Genomic DNA, 12,080 nt, shown 5'->3' on the forward strand with positions numbered 1-12,080 from the left:
GCTCTGTGACCTCAGTGGCCTCAGTAGTAAGTTTCTTCACTACTCTCAGCTTCACTTTCTTTATAAAATCTAAGCAATAACATGTCTTCCAGAGTTGTTATATGAATTAACTTAGGTGGATAAAGCATGTGGCCACATGCTAATAAATATCCCATAAGTGGGAGCTATTAATTCTATTAGATATTGAGGAGGGAGAGGAAAGTTGTCATTCTGGCTACCTGTCCTTCCCCAGAGTGGAGCTCCCACTCCTTTTGCTTTCACTACCTTGGTTTTCCATTTTCCACATAGGTTGTAGCTCTGGAATAATCTCTTCAACTATTTTTTTAATGAGAAAAATATTTAAGATTAGTCAGCTGGACTCAGTTTAGATGATCCCAGTTTTGTTGCCAACATTCAAAGCATCATGGTCAGGAGCCACGTGAACACATGCCTTCCTCTCTCCATCAGGTCTAATCAGGGTGCTGACCTTGGCCGCCTCATTGCCATAGGGCTTCTTCGTGGCCTGTTTGACCTGGTGCTTGTTGGCCTTGACATTGACAGTGAACACAAATGTGTTGTCATCTATTTTCTTCTTGACTAATCAGTGATTGGGAGAACTTGATGATGGGATAAGCTCTCCTGGGGGAGCTCTTCTGAGGATAATTGGGTTGCCTCTGGAGTTCAGTGTCTTTGGCCTCTGAAACCTGGATGATGTGTGGATCTCCTTTTTCTTGTGGCTGTGGATGCCTTTCAGCGCTGCTTTCTTGGTTTTCAAAGCACTTGCTTTGACTTTGGCTTTGGGAGGGCCAGGGGCTTTCTTCTTGACTTTTGGTGCCATTTTCATGAAAAGCTTGAGCTATTTCTGCATTCTTGTGGAAAATGAACTACATAGGGTGTCATTGGAGGGTTTCTATGACACATAAGTTGGAAGAGATTATGAGAAGGAAACTACTTGAGAGAGCTGGAATCAACGGAATATAGATTAATATGACTCCCACTGGGGGAGTGCAAACTGGTCCAACCACTGTGGAAAGCTGTGTGGAGATTTCTGGACCTACTAAACATAGAGCTTCCATATGACCCAGCAATTCCACTCCTAGGTATTTACCCAAAGGACACAGAAACATCAATTCCAAAGAACACCTGCACCCCTATGTTTATAGCAGCACTGTTTACAATAGCTAAGCTTTGGAAACAACCCAAATGCCCAAAAATAGATGACTGGATCAAGAAGATGTGGTACATATATACCATGGAATATTACTCAGCATTCAAAAAAGATAAACACATGCAATTTGCTGCAACATGGATGGCGCTGGAAGGGATCATGCTCAGCGAAATAAGCCAAAAAGAAAAAGAAAAATACCGGATGGTCTCACTCATAGCAGGAATCTAGAAAACTTAAATAAGGGACCAGGAAAATGAATAACTATAAGAAACTGAAAATCAAAATCAACAAAAAACTATGAACCAGAGACACTTTTAGGGGGGCGGGGGCGGGAGGGGAGGGATTGGGGTCAGAATGGGGGGCTGCAATTGTATGGGGAATATAACAATAAAATTTATAAAAAAAAAAATAAAAAAGGATTAAAAATTAAAAAAAAAATAAATAAAAAAACAAAAAAAAAAAAAAAAAATATGACTCCCACTGGGAAGGAGAGGACAGGCCATCAGTCTGGATGGTTAATGTGGTTTATAGTAGCCAGCAAAAAAAGTGTCATATTTTCAGTGACCATCGGACCCCACTGGATCATGAGTGTGAGCCAATATCAACAAATGCCAGACTGTTTTTCCTTAAAGGTTCCAGTGCCCCACTCAGATAAATATGAACTTTAATGAACCCGAGTCTTGGTCAGTGTGTGAGAAATGTCTGGTAAATGTCACTATTCTCACCTGGGGAAGAATACCTCAAGAAGATGAAATAAATCTCCCAATGACCCTCAAAGTTGATAGGCCCAAGGTCTGTCATTCTTGTCCCCTCTGGAAAGATTCAATCCTCTCTATAAACAGTAGCTCCATAAACATCTGAAGTGAAGTGATCGTGCCAAGATTAAAGCTGCAGGCAGTAGGGCTCTTGACCTCCAAATACGATGTCCCCTTTTTTTTTTTTAAGTTTTTTTTTAATTTTATTTAAACGAATGGGCCTCCATAGAGTTGGCTTGTGCTGGAGACCCAGGTCTCAGGTAAAGAAAGGAAGGCTTATAATCATGGGCATGAGGATGTTAACTGGGTCAGGAAGTTTTCTGTAGTTTAATCAGAATTATTTCATTTTAAAAATTTATTCCCTGAATCTCATTCCAAAAGAGGAATAAGTAAGGAGGAGTCGGAGTCGGTGGGAAACAGGAGCAGGGCCTGGGCTCTGAGCTGAACTGCCTGGATTCAGGTTTGGGCCTCACTTTCTGCTAATGAGGGCTCTGGAACAAGTGACTTCTGTGCTTTAACACTCAGTTTCCTCACCTGTCAAATGAGACGATTATCCCTTCCACCCCCTTTTCTATTTCTCAGTCCTACCCATTCTTGCAAGTTCAGGTCACCTGCCATTCCCTCTGAAGTCTATTTCTCTTTGTCCCTCTGGCCCCAATCTGTGCTATCCATTCTGCTGCCCCTCTCCCACATCACAATTATGAATGTATGTTCATTCAGTAAGAGGGAATAAGACCTAAGAGCAGAATGAGTCTTATACCCAAGGCCTTAAGCATAATGCCTTCAAAAGAGGTTAATTGAATGAATGAAAAACTGGGCTACTGTCACGTCCCAGGCACTAAACAAAGTGCTTTATGTGGATCATGTCCTTTATTTCTCACCAAATTCTGGAGTGGCGTGATTTCTGACATTTTAAGATGAGTAAATTTCATTGTATGAAGTTAGGTCATTAGAATATTGAGTTCAAGTCAATATTTGTGATATACAGTTGTCACTGGGATAAATGCTTGTGAGATGAAAGAGCTTGTGCATTTTGGGGAATATAACATAAAGTTATTTGGCCAAGTGCAAGAGGTCAGAGAGACTTCAAGCCTTTTCATCTAACTGCAAGCCTTGGGCTGCATTCGCTTATCTTGTTCTGACCTTCCTTGTCAAATGGATGCTGTGTTTGGATTCTCTAGACAGTGCCTCTCAAACCTACCTATTCGTTTCATTCATTAACGTTTATATATAGCTTATTGCCTTTATCCCTAATGCCCAGCTCAGAATCCCAAACACTGTGGGGAAAACTCCAGTTTCTGATTCTCAGGGAAGGGGGAAATGTACACTCTCTACACCCACAGTACTTTTTAATTGCAATATTTGGCAGCATTCCTGCTTCCATTTGGCAGCAACCATAAGGATACCACTAATAATCGGTTTATTTTCACATGCTGTATTAAGCCATAAAACACCTTCAAAAGTCTAATGCCTTGTTCTCATAGAGATTTTGGTTAATTCTGCACAAAAACTGGCTTGAGCTATTCATTTTACAATGATTCAAGTTTTTTTTTTTTTTTTTTTTGATTGGACCTGAATTAGCAGATTTTATATGTGGGTACACAGAACATCAAAGCCAGAGGTGATGATTTTGACGTGAAGCTGAGGGTCCTTTTTTATTGTGGCAAAACCCATAAAATTTACCAATCTGACCATTTGTAAGTGTGCAATGAAGTAGTATAAAGGATATTCATATTGTTGTGAAACAGAGCTTCAGAATATTTTCATCTTGCAAAAACAAATTCTATACCCATTAAATAAAAATTCCCCTTCCACCTTTTTTTAGTCTCTGGTAACCAAAGACTTTCTGTTCCTATGAATTTTACTACATTAGGTATCACACAGTATTTGTGACTGGCTGTTTTCACTTAGCACAGAGTCCTCAAGGTCCATCTACATTGTAGCAGCTGCAAGACTTGCTTCCTGTTTAAAGTTGAATAATATTCTGTTCTCTTATGTATACAATACATTATGTTAACCTTTCAACTGTTGATTTTGTTAATCCCTTCATCTGTCCATGGACTGCTGGGTGGCTTCCACCTCTGGCTGTTGTGAATAGTGCTGCTACAAGTGTGGGTATGGTCTGTAATCCCAACCAAAGAGATGTTATAGTGTCATTTTACAAACTAGAGTGGGAACTGGCAAGGGTCTGTTAGGTCCTTACATTGTGTCATGTTCTAGATTATAGGGAGTAAATTTAACAGGTGTTCCCCAGGAAAGGGGGTGGTTCCAGGTTTCCTGCCCCACCCAAAAGGAGGGTGGAGTTGAGTAGAGAGAAAAGAAGCTGCAGAGACTGAGGAATGAAGGAAGCAGAATGGGGAGCCAAAAGGAGCCCTGGAGGAGGCACATGGAGCTGAGAGGCACGTGAAGAAACTGTGCTTGCCTTTTGGTCGTGGACTGGGTGACACAGATGTGGGTGAGAGACCCGTGGGGAGGATAACAATGGCAGCTTTTATCTTGATTTTGTTCTTGTCTTCCCGGATTTGTCTAGTTGTTTCTGATCCTTTTCTGTGCGTCCCCACTGGAAGATGCTTTAGACTTGTGACAGGCTTTGGGGCCTTGCTCTGGGCCCATCCTACTTGGGTGGACTTTTACCCACGAGGGGGTGAGTAACTTTGGGTGGTTGATTTAGAAACTATATTCTTTGCCTTTCCTCTATTGTTTCCTAATTGTATTAAAGTTTCTTCCCATTAAAGTCTCATATGTTTTGTGTTGATGCAGCGGATGGCAGAACCTGTTTAGAGCCGGCAGGTTTGCGGGGTCTGGGCTGCCCCTCTCCTTGCCCTGAAACACAGGGACAGGAGAGAAGCCATCTAAGCAACCACATGGCCAGACATACACAATAGTGATGTTGGGGGGTATTAAGGAGATAGTGTTTGTCCAAGACATGAGCCTACCCAAATCCTGCTTTACACTACTCTTCCTTAGGAAAGAGAGAGAGAAGCTGAAGCTAAGGATGGCGTTGTAATAGGCATATGTTGGCTTTGCGCACCCAACATTTATTCTCATTCGTCCTGATATCAGACCCCAGCCCTAAGCATGCTAGTGTTTTACCTTTATTCTCATCTTTTAAGTGACATTAACCCCTTCCTGTTAACATTGTGAATGTCCATGAACTGTCTTATGATCTGACTCTTCTGCTATGTACCTTTTCAATGATTATGCATGTCTCTTCCTTTTCATAAATGATCTCTTTCATCCTCCTAGATTGCTTTTGCTTGGGAAGAAGGCCAGAAGTCTGATTTTGGTTTAATGACCCTGAATTCCTACAAGAAAAGTCTTAGTTTTGCAGCCAAGGAGTTTTCTTCCATTGCTTCATCTCTCATAATCCTCTCAATTTTATCTTCCATGCAACTGTACAGTTTCATTTCATTTCTTTACATTTGCCATGAAGGCTGACGATGATCCCTAATCAGATTCAACAGTGCATTTTATCCCTGTCATTGTTTAAGATGTTAGAATTTAATCAAAGCTGTGCTTCAGGAGAATTGTTAGTAGTCTGCACACAAAGACCCTTTACTGATATTTTTTGGGATGTAAGGAGGAATTGATACAGAGTTGCTCTTCTCCATTTTCTATTTATAACCTATTGAAAAAAAATGATAGGAGTTAAAAACGAGGATGGAATGTTTTATTATCCATAAAGTTAATTCTAGAACATGCCTCGACCTATTGCTGACTGGGTTTCCTGTTTTATTCCTTATAAATTGTACCTGCCAGTTGCAATGCAGCTCACTCATTCACCAGCTACTTCTTTCCTTACAGCATGGACTTCCTGTTCCCCCTTTTTGAACAATAGGGAGGGTCCTTACATTTGCTTTTGCCCCAGGTGGTCTTTGTTCTTGTCTTCTCTAGGACAAAAACAAAGTGCTGTAGGGAAAGAAACAATTACAGAGAAGAATAAATATGCCAGGAGCTATTTTTAAAATAGGCCTATTGTACATACATGCAAATGTCATTTTGTTAGGGGGAAAGGATGTCCTAAAGCTAATTCCATACAGGCTTTGTGGACTCCACCCCCACCCCAGGCCAAAGCCCAAGACACTGGGAACTCCAAATCCCATCACCACCAAAGGGAAGGTGGCTGGGACCTGAGGGTGGGGTTAAGCAGCCAGGTTGGTATAAAGCCAGACACGTGGGTTTTGGGGGGGGGGTCCCCCATTTTGGCTCCCCACCAGCTCACAGCGTCCGGCCAGCGCTGAGAGTGCCATTGGGTTTCCGGGTAGGGGGGATCAGGTAGGACGCATTAAAGACTTTATTTCCCTATTTTCTCCCTGAGTTGTATATTTTCCTTATTTCCCTTTCCCTTGTAAATAAACCTTTTATTAACCTTTTGTGTGTGCCTGCAGTAGAGTATTAATAAGTCCCTTGTAAGCGCGCGGGTGAGGACCCACAGCCAGGCAACCTGTTCAATATCGGGGCTGCCCTATAACAATTTGATCCTAGCTCTGTCACTCCTCCCTGTCGAACTCCTCCTAACCCCATGCTGGCTAGCTCTGGAACAGAGCCTGCCTACCTTTTTTTCACAAATGACCTCTTTCACCTTCTCAGACATATTTATTTTCTTGGAAGAAGAGACGCCCTTAATCCGAGAGATCAGCAGAGGGGCCTGGTAGTGTCACTCTCCGGTCACAGCATAATAACCTCTAGGGCACCCAGGCACTGCGCGAGAACACAGCCCTTGTTCCTGTGAGCAGGATGAGTCTTGGCAACTTAGCAAAGCTGGAGGTGTGGTTTGGGGGAAGTCTAATCACGAGGCTTTGATAAATTCTATAATTCCACACATAATAGTAAAAATGAAAGAATGCAACTTAGTAAGTAAAGCACAGGGAAAATCTGTTTTTATCTCCAGCACAGCTTGTTGTTGTTGATTTCCAGTCTTCTGAGATAAAGGTAAAATGGAGAAACTTGGACTATAAATCAAGAATTACTAAGATCGAGGTGCTTTTTTCCAGAAGTAGGAAATTCTAGTATGCACCAGTTGGAACAATTCACTTGAGAAATTTGAGAATCTCCAAACATTGTTCCAGCTGCCATCCAGTCTTGCTACTCAGGTCCAGAGTTGAGCTGCCTTGTAGCAGGTGGTAGTCAGCCCTGACTCGGAAACTGTCACCCCAGTAGCAGATCACATCTGATTATGTGCACCCCAAAGAGTTATCACTCCTGTGAATACCCAGGTGAAGTGCTGGACTTGGGACAGAAATTCCTCTTTCCTTTCTAAATAGAAACTCTAGCTCAGTCTTCCCATGGCAGTTGTCTGTGGGCAGCATGGGGGGAGATGCTGGGGGACGCTAAGGGAAAGAACAAAGACATACTCAGATTTCCATATGCAAAATTAGGTCATTCAGTAAGACAGTAGGTAGCAGTTTTGCAAGTCATAATATGGTACTGAAAAGGATGCTCCCTTCATTTTTTAAGAAAATCAACAACTGAGGCAGATCACAGATTACAGTAAGACCCTTCCAGGTGTGAAGAAGATGCCTTCCCTCTTCATGCCTGCAGGGCCCTCTAGCAGGGAGAAGGACAGGCTGGAGGAGAATTTGGAACCTCTTCCATCTGCTGGTCCTGTAAGCATGTGGGAGAATAGAGATAAAAATTGTGCGCTCATTTTTCCTTCTCTAGCTTTAGGTTTGAGGAGAAACAGGGATGTTGGTTCAGTGATGCTGTTGCTGGAGGCTGAGAAGGGCCTGGGCACGCCTTGTTTCTCTGGCACGCAGCCATAAGACAGTTTACTGATGAAGTCAGCATGGAGAAGCCAGCAGCTGAGCTTTCTCCAGTTGCCCTAATGCCTCCGTCAGGAAGCTATTGACTTAAGAGCCAGTGGACCTGTTAAGGGTTTGGTGTAGCCAGTGTGTGCTAAGTAACACATGGGTCTGTGTCCTGTAGAAAACAAACCCAAAGGAATTGTTACAGGGCAGCCTTGGGACATCCTTTTTCCCCTAACAGAATCAGCACAGAGGCATCATCTGAGCCAGAAGAAAGAATCTGAATTATACCAGCTTCAGCATGGAAGGTCAGTGGGGCTCAGGAACAGGCAGGCCATGAGGACCATTGTCCTAGAGGCCTGATGAGCCAATGCCTACAACCTCAGGGGGGGCCCTTAACCCCCTATGTCCTTAAGGACTCACATACTAACTCCAATCATGCACCTGCAGGCCAAGTTCAGGAATAGGCAAGGGGTAGGTGGAGGCAACCTGAGGCTGTGAGCATTGCTTCCTAGTGATCGCACAGATTTAAGGGACCACTTGAATTATCAGATTATGTAAAGTGTTTGTAAAGAGGCTAGGGACTTTGGAAGAAAGATTACAATAATCCTTAACCAAAGCAGTGATTGGTTCACCTTGCACATTTGAGTTGTGTAAGTTAAATTTTTTGACCCAGTTTAAAAAAAAAAAGATGAAATAAGTTTGGTCCCTCCTCTTAGAAATCAGTACAATTTTTAGTTAGGAGAATTATATAAACCTTTCAAGCCAGAAGACAGTCATTTAGAAAATTATCTCTTCTGCTTAGTACACAAATGGTACAAGCTGTCTGTGAAATATCTCAGCCTTTTTACAGGCCAGCCAATGATTCTTTGCTTGCTTAATAAATGTGTATAATTCTTCAGTTTATAAAATACATAAAAATCTCATTTTATCTTCATGGCAGGGATCCCTGTGAACTAGATGGGGATGCTGATTTTATAGACAGGAAGTAAGGCAGAGCACTAAAACCACCAGCCCAAGGCACCAAATTAATGGCTAGTGTAGCTGGGATTTAACTTCACTTCTGATTTCAGGTCTGGCTTCAGCCTAGCATCTTGCAGGTTCCTCTCACCCACTCCTAGCACAGGGGCTCACACGGAATTTCATTACAACCTTGATGTTAGGATTCTGACAATGGTATTCATGGGGGGGTGTCAGGGAGAGGTCAGGTGAACAGGTTAAATCAGAAGGACAGCTGCCCACAGAATGCCCAGAGGCGCTCTGTCAGGCTGACCTTATGTCCCGGTTAAGTTGATCATCCTGTAAGAGCTGAGTTCTGTTAATTTGAAACATACCGTCTGCTTCTTTTATATTAATCACTTTAGAACAATTTTCTTTTCAGTATTCTCCATTGCTGAGGTCTGATAAGTACTCCTAAGCCATGAGGTCGGTGTAATGCCACACAACAGAGAAGAACATGTGCCAAAAAGAAAGCATAGAAATCAGGCTGTACCAGCTTTTCTCTCTTTAAGCTAATTTTCATCAGTTCTTATTTTTCCCTGCTTTAATCTCTCCTGTGAATGTGGTAATGATTTTTTTATTAGATTTTTAAAAATTGTGGCGACATTGGGATTCTCTCCATCAGGTATCACCCCTGTAGGGTACCCCACACCAAACTGCCCTTAGTCTACCACCTTAGCCTGTTGTGCTTCCTTCCCTCTTGGTGCCTGACCTCGACTTTTAAGAGCCAGCTTTTAAGCATGTATTTCTTTGGTTCTTGGTTTGGTTTCTCTATATTCCACTTTTAGTGACACCATTTGGTATTTATTGTGCATGGTGTGAGATCGTAGTCAAGTTTCATTCTTTTGCATATAGCGACCCAGTTTTCCCAGCACCATTTATGCCCAAAAACAGATGTCTGGATCAAGAAGATGTGGTACATATACACAATGGAATATTACTCAGCAATCAAAAAAAATAAACACATGCAATTTGCAGCAACATGGATGGAGCTGGAAGGGATCATGCTCAGCGAAATAAACCAGAAAGAAAAAGAAAAATACTGGATGGTCTCACTCATAGCAAGAATCTAGAAAACCTAAATAAGGGACCAGGAAAAGAATAACTATAAGAAAGAAAAAGTCAAAATCAACAAACAACTGAACCAGAAACACACTATATGGGGGGGGGGGGCGGGGAAAATAAGTCTCTGCCTGACTTATTTCACTTAGCATTATCTCTTCCAGATTCATCCATGTTGCTGCCAATGACAGGAGTTTATCTTTTTTGATTTCTGAGTAGTATTCCATTGTGTGTACACATCTGTATGGAGTCACAGTTCTAAGCGAACTGTGAAAATGTGTCAAGTATAAAACTAGGAGTAGGTTAATGGAAAATAGGTTTCTGTGGGAGTTGACTACTTCATTACACAAAGGTCAGTGTAGCAGGAGGATCAAGAAAGCTTTTGGGAGAAGCAGCAGGCTAAGAGGTAAGTGGGTGTCAGGCAGAAAAGTGCAGGTTGGGGTTGATGCATGGATGATGTTTCCAGAAAGAAAATATAACATGAGCAAACAGCCAGAAATGAGAGGGGTGAAAAGTAACATTCACTGGGTTGAAGGATAGAATGTTGAGATGTGTGTGGAGATAAAGTGGGATAGAGGATAGACTCTTGTTAACCAGTAAAGGCGTTAAAACAAAGAATCCTTCCCTCCACAAAAGTTGCTAGGCACAAAGGGCCTTACAGGTTATTCAAAGCACAAATAGACCCTATTATTTCTAAGTTTCTTCAGAACATAGTAAAAGAATAAAATCTTCCTGAATAATTGTGCAGGGATAGATTAACTTTGATATAAAAACTGGATAAGAACATTACAAAAATAAAATTGTCGGGTTATTTCATTTATGAACATCTTATTATATTGCATGAATAAATATAGTAGTTTTTTAATGCATTATGATTATCTCAAGAGAAGAGTGATTCAACATTACCACACTTAAAGACTAGAAGACAAAAATATCTGAGTATGATCTGTTTCCTATTTGCTATGCTTTTAAAAATTTCTTTTATTTTGGTATAGGCTTGGGAGTTTAATTTTTTATTCTTGTTATTCCTAAATTATTGAATGTCATAGCTCTCTCTCCTGTCAGCTTATAAAGTGCATCTATACTTACTCCTATCTCTCCTTCCTCCAAATAAGGAAAGGACTGGATCACACTCACATCGTGTCCTGCCCCATGTCTATTCCTAACTTGATTTTAGTATTTTAAGTCCCCTCCGCCATTGTTATGGGTATATTTTCTTCTTTTCCCCCTGTCCTCTGCACTCCTTATCTGTATCTCATCTGGCTCTCTTCTTCCTCCCCGTCTCTATCCCCAATCTCTCTTCTCTGGCTCCTGATTTTTATTTAAACCACAAAATGTATAAATTTCTTTATTTCTGCTTGCTTCTGATATCTGTTTCCTTCTGTATTCATTTCATTTCTTTCTGAAGAAGCAGGCTCTATGTTGGTATATTTTCTGACAGTTCTTAAGTCTAAAAATGTCTTTATTTTTCTTCATGTTTAAATGCTAGCATAGTAGAATATAATATTCGGGGGTTAATGATCTGTTCAGCAGTTGAAGATAATAGCCCATTGTATTCGTGTATTCAGTGCAGCTGAGACATCTGACATCAACTTCAGGTTTTTTTGAAGATTTGCTCCCCTTGTTCCTTTTAGATGCCTTTGTCTTTTTAAGATATTTTCATCATAATGAGTCTCTGAAATGACTTTGTCTTTCCAGACCTCCTTGCAGTTTAACTGTGTGAGATCCCAGGTCTGTCTTTGGTTCTGGAAAGTCTCATTGGTCATTCACATAATTTTTCCCCTTTCTCTTTTGTGGACACGTCTACTTTTATCTTCACGTTTTCTCTTTCTAGACCTATATCCTTTCTGTAATTTTTCAATCCGGTCTTTCACTTCACAAGTTCAGTTTTGTGCTCTCTGCTGCCCATTCCTTCTGTTGAGTTTGCATTTCAATGCAGTGTCTTCCAATCCAGTTTTTCAACTTTTAAGAATCATTTATCTTGTCCTTGCTTTATGTGTTCAACCTTTATTTTGCTCATTTTATCTTAGGTTCTGCCAATCTATGCATTGTTACACTTGTTTAAAATTCTGTTAGGTGTTCTCAGATGTAGTTTGTTCTCTTGATTGTGTTTCATAGGTAGTCTATTTTGGCCTGATTGTCCTTGCTGAGCTCCTTGGTTTTATGAGCCCACAGGCTGGACCCAGCATCGCAGTGCAGTGTGGGTTCATTGCTTCAGAGCACTGGATAGAAATAGTTAAGTCCCACTGTGGACTGAATGTTTGCGTCTCCCTGTCAATTGTATATTGGAAACTTAACCACAATGTGATGAGATTTGGAGGTGGGAGGTCACTAGGTTTAGATGAAGTCATGAAGGAGAGACCCAGGATGGTA

At 41.3% G+C, this 12,080-nt stretch overlaps 1 pseudogene across 1 annotated transcript; it reads right to left on the bottom strand.

Annotated features, from left to right (window-relative positions):
- Positions 1-364: 364 nt before the first annotated feature.
- Positions 365-823, bottom strand: LOC311172006 (large ribosomal subunit protein uL23-like; annotated as a pseudogene). The gene has a single exon. The product of its transcript is annotated as a large ribosomal subunit protein uL23-like (transcript).
- Positions 824-12,080: the final 11,257 nt, after the last annotated feature.

This window comes from Talpa europaea, assembly GCF_964194135.1.
Source record: "Talpa europaea genome assembly, chromosome: 6".
Taxonomy (NCBI): Eukaryota; Metazoa; Chordata; class Mammalia; order Eulipotyphla; family Talpidae; genus Talpa; species Talpa europaea.